We start from the raw sequence: 19,571 nt of genomic DNA, 5'->3' as shown, positions 1-19,571 counted from the left end.
ATCTCATGGAGGAGAGATCCATATATAGATGTTTTGGAGAGAGGATGAGTCAGCTTGAGATCTGACTAGTTTCCTCTCCCTCTGTCAATTCTTGATTCCACTTGGAGGTTCTTGCTTCCACTTGGAGATTTGGAACCTCTTACTCATCACCAGTCGAATTCCCTGAGGCAAGTGTCATTTTGGAAGCTTCCTGGGTCTTGACACCTTGAGAAATGAGCTTGCCACATGTCCATTCTCGTTCAGCGCAGGTAGCCAGTGTTCCCTTTGACATTCAACGCAGGTAGCCAGTGTTGGCTTTGACATTCAGTGCAAACAGCTAGTGTAGCCACTGAAATGATCCTGAATTGACTTGTTTTTGAGCAGTTTCTGGTGGAGAACTTCTGTGAATTGCTGTGGTTTGTTAGCCTTGTTCCTCTAGGGGTAGGAACAACATGTTTAGGGACTTTGGATCCCTTAGATTATGGAAATTTTATGCTTAATGCTGTAAGGCACAAAAATGTCTATAACAGTTGCCCCCTAAAGTATGAGGCTATTTATCGGGTGAAATGCTTTATCAGGGGGATCCGAAGTTCATCCAATGCTGGGAGGAGACCTGTAATAAGATACAATACAATACATTATTTTTCATACTACTTTCAAGATCTAGCTGAGGTGGGCATTCCCATGCTCAGCTTTTATAAATTCATTTTTCTGTACATAGAACAGACAATCGTCTGATGGTAGACTGATAATTTTGATGAAATTATCATCCTTTGAGTAGGATGATTATCTGCTGCAATGATGTACATGTCAATGTCTTTATCTTTCCTGAATATATATCACAGCCTGGATGGATGAAACTAGATCCGGGGTCTTCAAACTCGTTCGATCTTCACTCTAAGTACAAGTCGATCCATGTGAGAAATGTTCTGGAGTCGAACATGGAAAGACATCGCTTGATTACCGGTCAATGATGTAAACCGTTAACAAGCACGAGAGGAATCACCGATAATGATAATGACCCTCAAGGTACTACAGTACAATTCACGTGGTGTGAATAAAGGACTTGGCGTCGAACACCACGTAAAATCTTTCGGTCAAAGGTCATTGATGTATACCTGTCGCCAGAAGTGAGAAACTTGCCATTGAGGCATGCAAGCTTCAAAGTACTGAAGGGGTTGTTCCTAGATCAACTTCTTGGACAATGAGCTGATGTCGACAAGAAGCGATCCGTCAAAGGAGGGCCTTAATGAATCCCACATCAGTGACACGGAACGGAGTTAATGATTTTAATGGAGGTGAAAACGATCTGTGACATATGATTCAGGGTGGCGGTCATGAAAGGATGAAGGATAATGTATGGCAGTGGATGGGACACGGTTGACTTTTCTAAATAACTTCTCTTGAACATATGGCGACACTGATGCGATGGATTGGTAGCATTACCCCAAATATGGATGGTGTGGCGAGACCATGGATGTGACCGGTGAATGAAACAACCCAACCCAATTGTGGTATGGAGGAAAAGTGTCATGTTCAAGAGCGACTTGCTACCATCAAAGTTTTCTTTAGTTTCTCCCAATTTTTCCCCAGTCATTGCTGACCAGTACCTCTTTATTTTTGTCAAGCTTGAGGAGGATAACATATGCTTGTTCTATAACCTGCCCTTTGGGCAAGCCCATCGCTATGTTTTAACGAGCCTAGCGATAGTGAAACTCGTTCTCGTCTAAAGACAAGTTTGTCGCTATTTAATGATTTTAACGAGTCTAACGACAAGGATAACTCGGTCCTTTTCATTTTTAGAGAGTCTGAAAAGGTACATAAAGTTAACTCCAAAAGTCCTTTTTCGTCATCTAATCCCTTAGGTCCGAAAAAGTATAAAACAATACAGAAGGGATGAGTTTTCGATAGTTTTAACGAGCCGAATAAAACAAGCGCTCGATCTTTTTGTGCAATAATCCCTCAGGTCCAAAAAGATTAAAATCTAGAGGAGGGATAGCACTTCCTGTCCCTTTAACGAGCTGGAAGGCCAAGGACTCGGCAATCTTTTCATATTTTACGAGTCAGTTGAAAAGAGCTTAAAGAAGACTCGTCTTTTGAGGAACGAGTGATAAACAGGGTTAGCAGCTGATTCCAGGTACAGGTTGGAATTTTCCAATCACGGCAGTGTCACAAGCATGGCTAGGTGAAATCACTCTTCGCAGCTGTTCCTCAAAATGGGTAAACAATCATATGGAGGTGAACGATCGGCCAATGGAAAAGTGGAGGTGACGGTGCAAACACGACCAAGGCTTTAATGGCTGATGATATTACATTCACAGTGGTTATTTACCGGGTAGTTCATTTTTTAACGAGCTTAAACGCGGGTGGAAACATTTGCTCGATCTTATGTTTATTTTTTAACGAGCATGAACTATGTGCTAAAACTGCTCGGACTTATGTTTATTTTTTAACGAGCATGAACTATGTGCTAAAACTGCTCGATGATAAGTTTGCATGCCCCCAGCATAACAACGCAAATCGAGGTGCATGCCCCCCAAGCTTCATTGCATTCAACTCGGTGGTTGGAATGAAGGTTTACCTTTGAGATTTGGAAAGGGGATTGTTTCATTTTTTAATGAGGTTGACACAGTAAAAGAACTGTCCTCAGAGTCCAAATCCATTAGATATAGAAGGTTTCATATTCCACTGTGGCCACTTCCGCCAGATTACTCGGAGGCGGTAGGGCAAAAGTACCCATTAAGGTAGGGTCTTTTAGGAGACCTACTCCGATATTTTGGAGCGAATGATTGCTTCCATGGATCATTGGAATGCTTCCCATAACTTGTGAACTGTTGGGGAGAAATGTTTGTTGGTCGACGATTGTAATTCCTCCTTGGAAGGGAAATGCAATCTTCCTGAAGTAGGTCGACAAAACTGCAGCCATGGCATATATCCAGGGTCTTCCTAGCAGGATGTTGTAATCAAGATTCCCATCGATGACTTCAACATCAATTTCTATTGTTTTTCCCCCTAGTTCAACTTTCAAGTTATTTAGGATACCATATGGGGTATATGTCCTTCCGTCGAATGCTTTTAACGTCGTCGAAGATCGCGACAAGGTTGGAGATCCTAAAGTTTTCCAGCAACTCATCGACATAATACATGTAGATGCCCCCTCATCAATAATTGTTCGATGAACAGTTTTGTTGAGGGCTTTCACTTGAATAAGGAAAGCTAGTTGGGCTGGTAACTGAGGATCATATCCTTTATGATTAAAGGCCACAAGATTGGAATCCATTGGGTCAATTTCACCTATTGCTGATAATAAAGCTTGCTCTTGGGAGAGGCAATTTTGCGGTACCTCAAGCGTCGACATAGCGGACGACGATTGGGCCAGGTCATCTATTATATTATAATTCTGTGTTATTTTTGCACGAGGATTAAATGTCAACTTGTATACTACTCCCTTTGGCGACTTTATCATTTGTTCAGGAATGGTGGGTGGCACAACTTTGGTCAAAGTTGTTGTCGAACTACTAGGTTGTTCATTAGCCTTGTTATTCGACACCTGTGGATAGACAACATAAGCACTTGGGATCAGGAAGCATTTTGATTAGCAACCAGTTTGGTTCCCGGGCTTGGAAACGGATCAGTCAATACTGCTAGGGTTTTTGAACTCTTAAAGAGTTTCTTAACTCCAGCTATATGTGGACAATCTCTCGTCCAATGATCCTCATCGCATATATGACACCCCGCAGGGGGTTTCCTTTCTCTCCCTTTCTTTTTCTTCTTGCCCCCTGGTTGCTTCAGTTTTTTTCCCTTGTCGGTCGACACGGCATTTACTTCCGAGGCAAGAAGTTCCTCATTTGCATTTTGAGTAGAAATCTTACAGGCCTTTTTAGATGTAGCCTTTGTCAATTTCATGTCTGTTTTGCCAATCACGCCATCGCCGGCGTGAGAGTCATTGTTCGATTTAGGAGGAGGAGGAATTGAGAATTCCGGTCTAGGGGCGTTAGGTATTTTGTCGTAGAGCGTGCCAGACTGAGTATAGACCAAGTCCAAATATTGCGCACGAGCGATAACTTGCTCTTCTGTTACGACTCCCCCCTTTGCCACATCTTCCGTTATAGCAGGAAGTAACGACTTGATAAACCATTCAGCTAATAGCTAATCGGGAACGTACGTTTTTACCATCCTACGACGACGTCGCCACTCATGTATATGATCAGATATGTGAGTGGCCGTTGTCTGTTTGAAGTTGGTTAAGATTTCCGTTCCCGTTTCATACCTTATCGGCAATTGAAAATGGGTTAAGAAAGTCGTGGCTAAGGTACTGAAATTGCCGAACGAAGCTCTAGGCAATTCAATATACCATTTTGCCGCTGGACCAGTTAACGTCCTCTGAAAAAGGCGAAGCCTAATCGAATCATCGTTTAGGGTGTTTGATGAACACCACAGATGAAATGTCATCACATGATTCGACGGATCTTCGCCTGGATTTCCATTAAATTTAGGAATATCTGATGGAAGTTTATGCGGAATCGCTAGCCACCAAGGGGCATAATCAATTGGATCATTCGTCAGCCAGTTTAGATCTGGTAATTCCAGAGTTGCTACAAAGGGCAACTGTTGATTCAGGTTAGGCGAAGCATACCCAGGATAAGATGGAATCGCCTGAGCAGTGGGTCTTTGCATACCAGCATAATGTATTTGATGCTGGCAACTTTGACAAGGTTGATGGGCATAACCATTATAATATGGTTGTTGGAAATGTGATTGCCCATTACTTACAAAGACTTGTTGCTCAGGTCCTTGATATGATTGCTGGAATGGGGGTTGTTGAGTTTGAACCAGCTCTGGTTGTTGAACCATTTGCTGTTGACCAATACTGGATGATTGACCAAGATGAGGAGTCACAGTACTTGTTTGATCCTGAGTCGCTCCAAATAAGGAGGCACTAACCTGAGGTTGTGATTGAGTCGTTGAGACAAGAGGTTGTTGTATCGCAACCTGAGGCTGTTGGGGTTGGCACACAACAGGTAGTGCTTGTACTTGCGACGCAGTCACCATAGCAGGTATAGTGGGAATATTCGACACAGGGTGGACTGGTTGCATTGAACATACAACCCTTGGTTGCTGAGGCAGTATTGGTACCCAACCGCTGGATGTAATTCCAGTTTGACCTGAACTTTGTTGTAAACTCCCATATGGTTGTTCTCCGGGAGGGAACAATGAAAAGGCATACTGCCCTCCATATGGTGGAAATCCAGTACTTAAAGGGTAGATTGGCCTTTGAAGACACATTGGATCAATTTGTTGAGTTTCAACATAAGAAATACCAGATGATAATCCGGATGAAGAAATAGGAACTAACCATGTCGTCGAAACAGTCTCTGATTGGACTCCAGCTTGTTGTTGACAATTTGCCGGGACAGATGGTATACCAGCGAACATCGTTGGAGTAGCAGCAGGAGGCTCTGCCGCTGCTGCGTCGGATGACACAGTCCTGGATGTCGACGGTTGTTCAGACATATTTAGTCTATCCAAAAGATTTTCTAGCGATTCTACAAGAACTTACGATGAAAAGAGACTAACTTCGAAGATCAACGAGGGAATGGTGATGATTATTCCGTTTAAAATAAATTTTAACGACGCTTGGACACAACTTGCTTTTTCAATTTTAAAGAGTCGAGAAAAAGCTAAAGATGACTCTAGTCTCCTTCGATATTTTAACGAGCCCGAAGTGACAAATGCTCGGATGGACTTTTTCCGTTATATAGTCTGAAAAAGGCCAAAAGGAACTGCTCTGGAGTTCTAGGCAGAGGGTGTGCCAAACTTTTCGCAAAACCGCAGAATACTTTTTAGGGTACGGGCGATCGATCTTCCTGAATGCTGTGTTCAGTGCATTGCGATCAGTAGGGTGGCCGACACGGCTTCCTAAGGATAAAGTTTTTATGCCTATAGGGGTCTCCCAATATATACGCGACGGTACGTGGGAGCACAATCCGTACTGGCACTATCGTCCCTCAGGAGGAATCAGCCACCATCCACGAGATCGACAGTCACCAGGCTTTACGACGCCGGAACACGTCTCTAGCCTAGACCTCTATGTTGTGCGTTATGTTGCAAAGCGTTGTTAAGTTCATTCAATTTATTTTAGGTTGATCTTTTTAGAAGTTTGCCTTTCAAGGTTCACCACGAGATGTATGATACAAATTCCTAAATGCAGTCTAAAGATGATAAGCAAGCTTTATATCTTTTCAACTTTGAAAATCCTAGCTACTAAGGGAAAAGAAAGACACCATCTTTTCTCAAAGAGAAATCAACACACTCTAATGCACTTTTCCTAAATCAAACATGCAAACTATCAAGATGCAAACGCACAATGCAGGTGTTTGTTTTCCGCTTTCTTAGTATTGATGCCTACAAAGAAAGCTTTTTGTACAACTTTGAATTTGCTTTTAAATGACAAATACAAACAAGTTTAGTTTTTCGAAATCAGAGAGGGTAGAAGAGATTACAACACTTAATGATTTTCGAAATGAAAACTTGTTTCGACACTTAAAAGAGACAAACTCAAACCAATAAGCAACAGCAAATGTATAATCAACTGTAAGCAGTCAATGAACTCTCTCCTAAGATCACAATCAACAGATCTGAATCAAGGGCTACAGGATGATTATTTCACTCATGCAAAGGAAGACTGTAAATGACGCCACAAACACATAAAAACACTCACAGTCTTTTTGTACAAAAGGAGGCGGAATCTAAGCAGAGAAAAGGAGTTATCAGACTGGTACCTATGCTGGTTACAGGCTGCAAAAATCAGAGATCAAAACAAGGCAAAACAGAGCAGAGAACCCTAGCTGCACTAGGACAAACTGGTTCAGCGCAACCTCAACACAGGGGTTTTGACATTCAGCGCAAGTAGCCTTCACGGGACCTGCGTTGAAATGCAGAATCCCTTCACTGGGTCTGCGCTGAAGGAGAAACTCTCGTTTCTCACTGGTTCTGGGTCACAGATTGCTATTTAATTCACTGTTTCAGGCCAAATAAAAGCAACAAGCAAGGTGTAATCAAAGGGATGCTTTGAGGGAGTACTAAGATCTATCACAAAGGATCATCAAATCATTTGTGAGTCCATAGTTTAGATCATAGACAAGTCCAGTGATTGGATCAAAGCAGCAACTGTCTACTTTGCATCCGAGAAAAGCAGATGCAGTTCGATTGTTGCTGTCAAGTCTATGAAACAAACAATGATAGAAACACAAATAAAATGACTAAACAGATCTCCCCAGCGAAGTCGCCAATTTTTTGTGGGGAAAAATGCCTATGCAGGACGATCCTATCCACCTAAGGTGTGACAGTGCCTTAGCAACAAACAGAGACAGCTATTATGATATTTCTTCCTTTATGAATTAAGAATGAAGAGAGATAGATGGACTAACCAGTGTCTTCCGTTTGTCCCTCGATCCGGTCTCTCTTCTCTTGGAGGATTCCTAGCTACTTGCCTTCTCGCTCGCCCAGCTTCAAGAGGTTTCTGCAAGATCACAAGAAGAGAACACTACACAAGACATGGATTCATATTCATAACTAGTTCAGGATTAGAAATAAACTAAACATACTAATGCAATCATACATCAAGAATACATCAGCATATAGGAGAAACCAAGATAGCTTTATTGATGAATAACAAGGTTCAGGAAGAGATACAACCCAGAGGGCTCCAATCCAGCATCTCCTTCCCAGCAAATGGAATTCCTATCTTCACCCCCTTCAAAGCATTAAGCACCCAATGATTCCAATCTCAAAGCAACAACAATTCTTTGCAATAACAAAATTCCAGCCTCTAGATCTCATGGAGGAGAGATCCATATATAGATGTTTTGGAGAGAGGATGAGTCAGCTTGAGATCTGACTAGTGTCCTCTCCCTCTGTCAGTTCTTGATTCCACTTGGAGGTTCTTGCTTCCACTTGGAGATTTGGAACCTCTTACTCATCACCAGTCGAATTCCCTGAGGCAAGTGTCATTTTGGAAGCTTCCTGGGTCTTGACACCTTAAGAAATGAGCTTGCCACATGTCCATTCTCGTTCAGCGCAGGTAGCCAGTGTTCCCTTTGACATTCAACGCAGGTATCCAGTGTTGGCTTTGACATTCAGCGCAAACAGCTAGTGTAGCCACTGAAATGATCCTGAATTGACTTGTTTTTGAGCAGTTTCTGGTGGAGAACTTCTGTGAATTGATGTGGTTTGTTAGCCTTGTTCCTCTAGGGGTAGGAACAACATGTTTAGGGACTTTGGATCCCTTAGATTATGGACATTTCATGCTTAATGCTGTAAGGCACAAAAATGTCTATAACACCCCGATGCAGGAAAAATCATATCCACAAGGAGTGTCCACTGGATACAGTCCAAACATGCGCCATCTGTACAAAAGATCACCTTATGGAGAGCTGCCCCTCGCATCCTGGATTGAAAGCGGTATATAAGGAAGCGGAAGAAGAACCAGGATCGGTGTATTTGCTCAACCAGCGCCGTCAGTGGCAGCCGAGACAATCTGGTATGTTTCCAGACCCAACTTCTTCTTTTCAGCCTCCAGAGTATAATGCTCAAAAATATAGTATGTGGCAAAGTCAATCCCAACCCCCGTTTCCAAACTAGTCACCACAGTCGTTTCCTTCTTCAAACCTGTGGCTGAATCAGGCAAGCCAATCTGGTTGGCCGAATTTTCCTTATACTCCACCATATTGGCAAGGTAACTCATATCCTCCACAATGGACTCCCCCTACTTCACAAAGTTCAGCCTGGCAAACAAATTGGCAGAGACCGATGCATCAGCCAGTAGGAACTATTTCGCTCCCTTAACCTACACTGCCAGTCTTACAACAAAATCCCCAGTCTAATCTGAGACCGCAACTCCTAGCCCAACCCAACCCCAATCCAAATAACAGACTGGTCCAATCTCTCCAAATAATAGAATCACCAGAAATAGGAGCCGATCTGAGGGAGTGTAATGATCTTCAGTTAAGATCTGGCCGTATTATTTAAACCGAGGGAGATAAGACAGTTCAGATTGAAGATTAGTTACCTAGAGAACATCTGTCACAAGAAGAGGATGTGAATAAATAGCAAACTCATAATCAAGCAACCACATCCTCTCCTCCATTCCCAGAACGATTAGTCATACCTCGACCTATACAATATCCTGATTTTGACATTCTGGGAGAATTACAAAATCTGTACATAAAAATTCCTTTCCTCCAAGCCATTCAAGACATACCGATATATGCAAAAACTATCAAAGAATTGTGCATAAAGAAACCAAGGAGGAATCTAACAAATAATCCAAGAGTCCAAGTAGTCGGTACTTTATCTGACTTGCTATCAAGGAAAGAAACACCCATTAATCATGAAGACCCAGGAAATCCAATTGTAACTGTCCAAATTTATGGTCAAACCCTGTCTAATGCCTTAGTTGATCTAGGAGCTACAATTAATATCTTAACAACCACTACTTGCCAAAAGCTAGGCATTATATTTGTAGAACCCACCTCTACCTTGCTAGAATTGGCTGACCGATCTGTGGTTAGGCCGGAGGGTACTCTACATGATGTCATGGTCTCTATTGATTCCTGGGAATATCCAACCAATTTCCTGATAATAAATCCTAAAACCTGACTTGATGGACATCCGCTGATTTTAGGTAGACCTTGGCTTGCCACTACTGATGCTTATATTGGCTGTCGGCAAGGAAATATGACCATAACCAAAGGACCAAATATCAAGAATTTAGTTCTATATCCTCCAGCGCAGCCAAGTGTCACAATAATCAAAACTAATAAGCACCCTGTATCATACAACATTAGATCTCCATTAACTATACAGAGGCACTTGATTTTAAAGACCAAACAGAAGATGATGCCATTAATAATTTCATTAGTCAAACTGAATCTAGATCCTGCACATAGTGTCACATGATAGAAGCAGCATTTGATAATGAATTAGAAGAAGATCCTCTGAAAGATACACATGATCAACCAATACTTGTTACTTCTGTTGCAAATAGTAAAATTGTGGAAATTGAACCGGGAAAAACCTTAAATATTAATGCCAACCTCACACCTGAACAAGAAATGAAGCTCATCCATTTGTTAAGGAAATATAAAGAAGCATTTGCATGGGATTACCCTGATATGAATGGAATTGACCCCATATTATGTACACACCACATTTATATAGAAAAGGATGCCAGACATGTTCGTCAACCTCAAAGGAGACTTAATCCTCATCTAAAAGATGTGGTAAAAGTTGAACTTCAAAAACTTTTAGATATCAATTTTATCTATCCTATCTTTGATAATAAATGGGTCTCTCCGCTTGTGGTGGTACCAAAAAAGAATGGGAAATGGAGAATCTGTGTGGACTACAGGGAGCTAAATAAAGCAACACAAAAAGACCCATTTCCCATTCATCGACCAAGTATTAGATACTTTAGCAGGAAAGAAATTCTTTTCTTTCCTGGATGGCTTCAGTGGATACAATCAGATTCAGATCGCCCCTGAAGACCAAGACAAAACTACTTTTACTTGTCCTTGGGGAACATTTTCCTACCGAGTTCTACCTTTTGGCTTATGTAATGCTCCTGCAACATTCCAAAGGGCCATCCTTAGCATTTTTGCAGATTTAATAAATGACAGACTTGAAGTATACATGGATGACTTTACACCATATGGAGATGATTTCGATCCAGCATTGGATACTCTAGAAAAAGTCCTACAACGTTGCATTGCTACTAGACTTTGTTTAAGCCACGAAAAATGTTATATGATGATGACTGAAGGACTTATCCTATGACACTATATTTCAGCAGCTGGCATTCAGGTAGACCCAGCCAAAATCCAAATGCTTTTGCTTATTCCCACTCCTACCACTCAAACAGAGGTACGTAGTTTTCTTGGATTTTCTGGTTATTATAGGCGATTTATAGAGCATTATTCGCACATTGCTGCACCTCTATATGCACTAACTGGTAATGTTGATTTTCTTTGGACAGAAAAATGTGAACGTGCTTTCAAGGATCTGAAGAAGCTCGTATCCACAGCCCCAGTCCTTCGAGGACCAAATTGGGATTTGCCATTCCAGATATCATCTGATGCCTCAGATACAGCCATTGGAGTGGTCCTTGGGCAGGAGGAGGATAAAAAACCATATGCAATTTATTACATCAGCAAAAATTTATCCCCTGCTAAATTAAATTACACTGTTACTGAAAAATAATTCCTAGCTGTAATACATGTTGTCAATAAGTTTAGACATTACATTACTGGATATCCTGTTATCTTGTATACAGATCATTCTGCCATAAAATATTTAGCAAATAAGCCTATCACAAATGGCAGAATAACTAGATGGCTGATTTTATTGCAGGAATTTGATATCACAATCAAGGATCGACCTGGCAAAGAAAATCCTATAGCCAATTTTCTCTCAAGAATGCCAAAGCCAATCGATGCAGCAGCAGTTGAAGATCAATTCCCGGACGAGCATCTATTTGTTGTTGTTGTTCAAACACCCTGGTATGCTGATGTTGCCAACTACCTAGCAGTAGGTAAACTACTGAAACATCTAACCCCTAATGAGTGGAAACAGATTGTTCAGAAGAGTGCTCGATTCTCGTGGATTGGGAACTATTTGTTTCACACAGGGGTAGACATGCATATCAGGAGATGCGTCCGAGAAGATAAAATCTTTCACATTTTAAAAGCCTATCATGATGGACCAGGTGGTGGACATTTCGCTGAGCGTAGAACTGGACATAAAGTGTTGCAAACAGGGTATTATTGGCCCACGATATTCAAATATGCAAAGAAATTCGTCCAAGCCTGTGACAGTTGCCAGCGAGCAGGACGCCCTGGTCAATCTGATGAGATGCCTCTGAAACCACAGTTAGTCATTGAACCATTCGAGTGATGGGCTCTTGATTTCATTGGACCAATTAACCCATCATCAAACCAGAAAACATATATTTTGGTGGCAACAAAATATGTCACCAAGTGGGTTGAAGCAGAAGCATTGCCTAGAGCTACAGAGGACTCTGTCATACAGTTCCTGTTCCATCTATTTGTACATTATGGCCTTCCAAGAGAAATAATTACAGACGGTGGACCACAGTTTGCTGGGAACAGAATAGCTGCAACACTCAACAACTATCATGTCCAGCATAAAATCACTACTCCATACCACCCATAGGCGAATGGACAGGTAGAAAGCAGCAATAAAATAATAGAAGCAATTCTAACGAAAACCATTGCATCACATAGACGTGATTGGGCTGCCAGACTACCTGAAGCACTGTGGGCTTACAGAACAACATGGAGAAGCACCACTGGTTACTCACCTTATCAATTAGTGTTTGGAAAACAACCCATTTTCCCCATAGAATTCGAAATCCAAACATTACGGACAGCACAGGAAGTTGGCTTAGATCTAACAGAGGCACAGATTAATCGATTGCAGCAGATCAATGAGTTGGACGAAATTAGGCTCTCTGCACTTCAAAACACTGCCCTGATCCAATAGCAACGAGCTAAATGGCATGATGCTCTCATTAAAAATAAAGTCTTCCACGAAGGAGACTAGGCTCTTTTGTATGACTCTAGGTTTCAGGACTTCCCTGGGAAACTCCAGACTCGTTGGTTGGGACCATACGAAATCCAGAAGGTACATGACAATGGGACCCTTACTCTAATCACTATTGATGGTTCTGGATATGCCTTCAAGGCAAATGGCCATTGAGTTCATCTCTATCGCAAACCACTCACTCGGGAGTCCTTCTACCAGCAGCTACATCGAGACTCTGATATGGAGATTTTGGGAGAGGAAGAGAAGTCTTCCTCACCTGTTAAAGAATTCATTTCTTTTTACAATTTGTACATAAGTTCTTTTTTTGAATCATTTTTTTGTACATATTTTTGAATTAATATTTTGCTGTTCCTTTTTCAAAAGAACAGCATTTTCTTCCGGCTGTTTCTTTTTCAAAAGAGCAAATCCCTTTGGATCAGCCATCATGTCATTGTAATTTGGATCTTTTTCTTTATTTTTGCGTGTTTTGCTATTCCTTTTCCAAAGGAACAACATTTTCGATTTTTGCCGTTCCTTTTCCAAAGGAATGACATTTGTATGTTTTTGATGTTCCTTTTCCAAAGGAACGGCATTTTCTTGTTCTGTTGTTCCTTTTCTAAAGGAACAGCATTTCGATTTATGTTGTTCCTTTTTCAAAAGAATAGCATATTTGCATGTTTTGTTGTTCCTTTTCCAAAGGAACAGCATTTTCGATTTCCGCTATTCCTTTTCCAAAGGAACGGCATTTTTGCATGTTTTGTTGTTCCTTTTCCAAAGGAACGACATTTTTGCATGTTTTGTTGTTCCTTTTCCAAAGGAACAACATTTTTTATTTCTGCTGTTCCTTTTCCAAAGGAACAGCATTTTTGCGTCTTTTTCTATTCCTTTTTCAAAGGAACAGCATTTTTGGTTGCTGCTGTTCCTTTTTCAAAAGGAACAGCATTTCCGTGTGTTTGCTGTTCCTTTTCCAAAGGAACAACATTTTTTTTATTTCTGTTGTTCCTTTTTCAAAGGAATGGCATTGGAATGTTCCGCTATTCCTTTTCCAAAGGAACAACATCTGTGTGTTCTGCTGTTCCTTTTTCAAAGGAACGGCATTTTCTGCTATTTGTGGTCTTTTTTTGTTCCTTTTTCCAAAAGGAACACCACTTGCATGCTTTTGCTCTCCCTGTGAAACAGCTTGTTCCTTTTGCTGATCTAAATTAAGGATGCTTATTGCTCCTGTTCTTTCAAGTCTTTTAGAATACAGCTATGCACTTATGCAATGGATACAAAATCACAACATACTGAAATTAGCCAATCATAAATCGCTATCTTTATAAGGCTTTGCATTGGTAAGAGGACAAAAGGAAGGACACACTTATTTATCATCTTTTGTTGTCATTGTTCTACTAATTCTGCTATGATTGTTCATCTTTATCATGACGACCCCTTTTTATCCTCTTTGATTATTATTTAGGAATAAGAGCAAAGGGTTTATATCTTCTTATTGAGATGTTAAGACTTCTTCCACCATTCCTACTCTTAAGGAGTGTTGAACCACCCCTTGTGTATAAATAAGGGAAAGTACTTTATGAAAAAGAAAGAAAAAAGTAAACATGACTTATGAGTTGTCAAATGCATGATAGGGGGTCTCATCAAGAGCCAGCCTACCATGATCATGAGGACGAAAGCGAAGTGGCATTCCCACTATGGCCACCACACCAAGGATATGGCCCAAAAGGTATATCAAATAAACAACCCTTGGAACAGGAGGTCTCATCACGAGCCGGCCTGCCCACTTTTCGCTCCTTCCTCGTGAATGGCATTATGGTTAACTGGTCACCAAGCCAGCATAATGGCCTACATTTTGACATCACACAACATTCCCTAAGTATACACAAAGGATCATGGTTCCATGGGTGAAATAAACAACTCTGCCAAGGTTATGGACACCTGTCGGCAGCAGAGCACTGTTAATGGTATCGAAGTCACATTATTTACACCAATAGGTGAGTTATTAACACCCTTTTGTTTCTTATACCTTAGTAATTAATCATATATCATTCCCCGAATTATATAACGCATGTAAATTTATTATCACCAATCATGGCAGAGTAATTGACAATGACCGCAGGAGATTTGGAAAGTACGACAGATGTCCTATCCTCCCAGCCTCGCATCATATCACAGCAGCCTCTTACGTAATAAGCGATCTAACTCTACGCCTCGATTTCGGTAATTTGCTGTTTTTGTAAACATGGCATATTTCCATACGCTGTTCCTTTATGACTCTGTTTCAGAGCGGGCGCTACTCCTTTATTTGACGGCTGGGACAGCCTATCACATTGTGAGGGGGGAGGTTAACCTCATTATTCCCTAGATTACGTGTCAGCTCACTATTCGGGAAAGTTGTGTACTAGGGTATGGCATGGCTCAACGGCATACTATTTTTATTTTTTCTGCACGAATTGCTGTTCATAAGCCATTTCTATTGTATACTCTGTTTTTTTGAACAAGTCTTGCGTCTATTAGCCTCTCTGTGTTTCAACAGCACGAATAGCTACCGTTCCATTGAGAGTTTATAGTGAAACCATGGGAGGAAGATCGATCCGGAGGGAACCGCAGGTGTTGACAGTCTCCGCTGCTGCCCGGGAAATCCTGGCAAGAGCAGGGTGGCTGACTTATCTCAACCGCTTGCAGGAGTCTAACGAGACGGTGGCAATTGAATTCCTGCAGAATTTGCAAGAGGATTACTCCACAGTGAGGGGGAGACATATAGCAGTCACCGATGACATAATCGCAGAAGTCTCAGGACTACCAGCCACCGGACTTGTATGGACGTTAAAAAAGGAGAGATTGCAGAAGATTATAGAAATCTTCCAGGACGAAGGCCAGAGCCTGGCAATTAAAGGAAAGGGAGTTCTGCCAGCAACGCTAGGAGAGCCCTGGGCAGAATTGGCAAGGACCGTTCAAAGCTACATCACCTGTGAAGGCAGAAAAGACGTGGTAAGACCACGACATCTTAAACTCTTAGCTGTACTAAAGCAGAAATGCTCTGTAAATTTACCTGCATTTTTGAATTCGTTACTTCATGACGTTGCACGGAGCATAAAAAAGGCACAGCATGTAGAGTCAGTTGTTAGTCATCATGGGTTGATTTGGTTAATTGTCAGTCATAGCCTCACCCAACAGCAGAGCAGCTGGGAAGAGCTAATTGCCATGATAGATGGGGGGTTGACAGCACCATCCCCAAAACGTAAGCATGCCACCAGTACACCAGAGCGTCCAGAAAAATGCAGAGAATTAGCAAAACAGAAACATGCCACCAGTACATCCGAGCGTCCAGAAAAACACAAGGAATTGGCAAAGCATAAGCATGCCGCATATACACCCGAACGGACAGAAAAACGAAGGAAGTTGGTCCGATTAGCACGGATACGAGGGAGGCTGGAGAAGCTCCAGGAAAACACCAGCCGGCCGGTAGAAATTGAAGATGAGCAACCCTCACGGCCAGAAGAAGAGGCCGAGCAATCTGAAGAGGAAGAGAAAGAAGAGGCCGAGCAATCTGAAGAGGAAGAGAAAGAAGGAGCCGAGCATTCTGAAACAGAAGCCGAGCAATCCGAGCAGGAGGAGGAAATGGAACAGCAGGAAGGTAGCCCATTGCAGGACCCAGTGGGAGAAGATGAATTGGCCGAAGTCTTGGCCAATATGGGCGAATATGGCCAACCTTCCAGTCCATCAGACCTCCATGACGAAAAGAAACCCCAGGAGGAAAATGCACCTGAAGAACCACATGCAAAGGAGGCAGAAGAAGAGAATCTGCCTATTCATGATAAAGAGACGATAGGAGATACTGAACAGGAACAATCCGTTCCTAACCAGAAGACACCGGAAGAAATTCCGGAGGAAGCAGGGGCAGAAAGAGAAGTCGCCCAAGAAATGACAGAACCAGTTAGGGTTCCTGCCCTAGAACAGCCAGAGCAGAACAATGAAGAAACACCCCAGAAGGAAGATCTGGGGACTAGTCACAGTCCAGGCCACAGTGAACAGCCTGCTGTTCCTTCTAAGGAAATTTTGGAAATCAAAGAACTGCGAAAGGAATAGAAGAGATTATTGAATTTAATAGTCCAGCTCCACCAGCAGATTTGGATCCTGAAAGCAAGGCAAAGGTTAAAAAGGGCTTCAGGTAGGAAAAAGGTGACCACTCCAGCAAAACCCCGCAAGGCAAAGGGGTGGAGGATCAGAATTCATCCTGCTGTTCAAAACCCTGTCGAAAACCAAGCTACTGTTCCAAATGATGCTGAGGAACAGATTGTTGTTTCAATTAAAAAGGAACAGCAACAGACTGATATTCACATTAAAATAGAAATGGATGACATGATGACCTGTGATAAGGAAATTCAAACAGAGGCACCACTTTCAAGAGTGATAAGGGTTCTGAACTCAAAGCAACGCAATAGGAAAGTTCAGTAAAACTCCCGGCCTCCACTGCTGCATGGAGAAGAGATCCAAATACAGTAACCCTGCGAAATGGGTTGAAGCAAGCTCAGCAAGAAGCAGAAAAGCTTAGAGAGAAAACGGTCCCTCGCGAAAAGTATGAAGAGCTACAGCAGCAGCTTAGGAATGTCAATCAATCCGAAAGCCAGGCTTTTGAAGGTTGGCGGAATGAACAAGAGAAAGTCGCACAGGTAACTCATAGGCTAGATATTGTTATCAAGCAGATGGATACCTTGTGTTCTTTATACAATGACGTCTTAGCATGTAGAGCCCTTACCAAGAATTATGCCCTGTTTCTACTGGAACGGTATTTTCAATTAAAAATAAAAGTTGTTAAAGCAGGTGCTCCCATACAAATTAACATTGTTAATGATTTTATAGGCTGCTGTAAGCACTACGGGGTAAAAGTCCAGAGACTGTTGTGTGAGTTCTATTTACATAACCTTGTATTAGACCAGGGGACCGAGCTGAACCCTGGCCCTTTTGTTGGAGACATCCAATTGAAGGCGTTCATCTCATTTGGGGTTAATCAAATTAAATGGCTTAAAGCCTATAATACTTTCCAGAGGCAAGAAAATGGCTTAGATTTGTGGGTAAGGGCTGAACCTAGAAACCCAGTACAGCTGTGGAAAGCACATAGAAACCTCATGAAGACTCCGGGTGTAATTGAAACATTAGGACCCATGCATGAGGCACTCATTCGACAAGGATTAGAATACTTTCTTTCTATCAAATACCTTGCCATTGATGCAGCTAAATTTCGGTATCAAATCTCTAATCCGAATATCCAGCTCAGGGAACCGTTTAAGTATGAGAATTTTAAATTAGCTGCCAACCGCTTGCACCTCTATGGCGAAATCATTTTGAGGGCAGGGCCATCCTGGTTAGGATATAGGTTCCGGAGTCCAATTATTTGGCACCCTGCACCTGGATACCAAGCCCTGTATGAGATGCCCAAGGGTCAGATAGGCCATTTCTTTGACTACCTAGTTACTCATCATGGCTGTAGGCCTCCACATGAGATTCCATCTCCAGCCTATTCTCTCACTGCCTTGCATGTCAACTACAATGTTTTCATGAGGGCATGAAACAGGGTAAGCAGGGGGGTGTGTGGATGTTGGGTCCCTATAATACTAGTGATTACCCCATTACTATTGTAGTTATACCCCTTATTTATATTTTTTGCCCCTATTACCCCCATATAGTTATTTCTATGCCCCATAGAATCCCTCTATTGTTATTTTTGTGGCTTTATATTATTATTGTTAGGTCGGCTGGATTATATTGTGACTCCTTAGACTCCTATATATAGAAAAGAGGTTTTGTCATTTGAATCATCCAAGAATTGTTCATTTATGTAATGTAAAGGATGTTTCCCCCTCGAAGAGGCTGAATTCTAAGGCGTTGATCTATCTTTTCTCTCTTTTTCTTGAGCTGGTTTCATAACATTTGGTATCAGAGCTTTGGATTCTAGGGTTTCGTTGCTCCAAACAGGTCATCGTGGAATTTTCACTATAACGTTTTTTCTGTGATGTTTCAGAAGTCGCAAAAAAAACCCATTTGAGAAGAAATCGCTCTAAACCTTGGGTCCAAATTTCAGAGCTTTTCGCACGATATTTGCGGAGATATGATCTGAGGAAGTTGGTCTTTTTGTAGACTCCTGAATTACATTCAAAACAGGTGACCTGGGGAAAATCGTCATAACTTTCTCTCTGGGAATCAGATTGAAATTTCGTAAGAAGGTACAGAAAGAGGACGGGTTGTAGTTTCTTGTATATCTTTTTTAGAACCAAATATTGAAAATTGTACATGTGGCACTTCATACAACATCGCTCTTCTGGAAAGGTCTATAATTAGGTCATCTTGGGAGATTGTGCATAACTCTTCCTTGGAGAATCCAATTTGGATCAGACTGGTGGCATTGGAAAGAGGACATAGAGGGATACTACAGGCCACAAATTTAGAACTAGATGATTGGAAAGTACAGAGATACATCAGAGGAAATATCGAGCTCCTACAAAGTGAAAAAAGGTGTGTAGATTTTTTTAAATTTTTGCTTAAGCTTGGTTTGAAAATTTATTTTGAAGGAATTCAAAGGGCATAGTAGAGCATTATTATCGGTAACTGATGCCCCGAGGAAAGAAAATGCAAACACCTAGTAAGGAACCTGAAAGCTCTAGCATGACTCATGAAGAAGAGGAAGAAATGCTACATGATATATCAAAATTACAAGAACAAGTGCAACAAATGTCATGCTCACAAAAGTTAACAGAAGCTAAGATAAATGGCATGGAAGCTAAGATGAATGGCATGGAAGCTAAGATGGACAATTTGAAGATAGATTTGAACACAAATTTGAAGACAGACATGGCATATTTGAAGACAGATTTGACAAATTTTCTACAAGAAATACTTACTAATGGTGAAAAGGTAGTAAAGGAAACTCATGATGAGAACAAAAGAAATGTTAATCATGATTCCATAGACGCTAATGTTGGATCGAAGAATCA

Source organism: Pinus tabuliformis, chromosome 9, assembly GCF_031772625.1.
Source record: "Pinus tabuliformis cultivar Carrire ecotype Pingquan chromosome 9, CPIR1, whole genome shotgun sequence".
Lineage (NCBI taxonomy): Eukaryota > Viridiplantae > Streptophyta > Pinopsida > Pinales > Pinaceae > Pinus > Pinus tabuliformis.
This window is presented reverse-complemented; position numbering follows the sequence as displayed.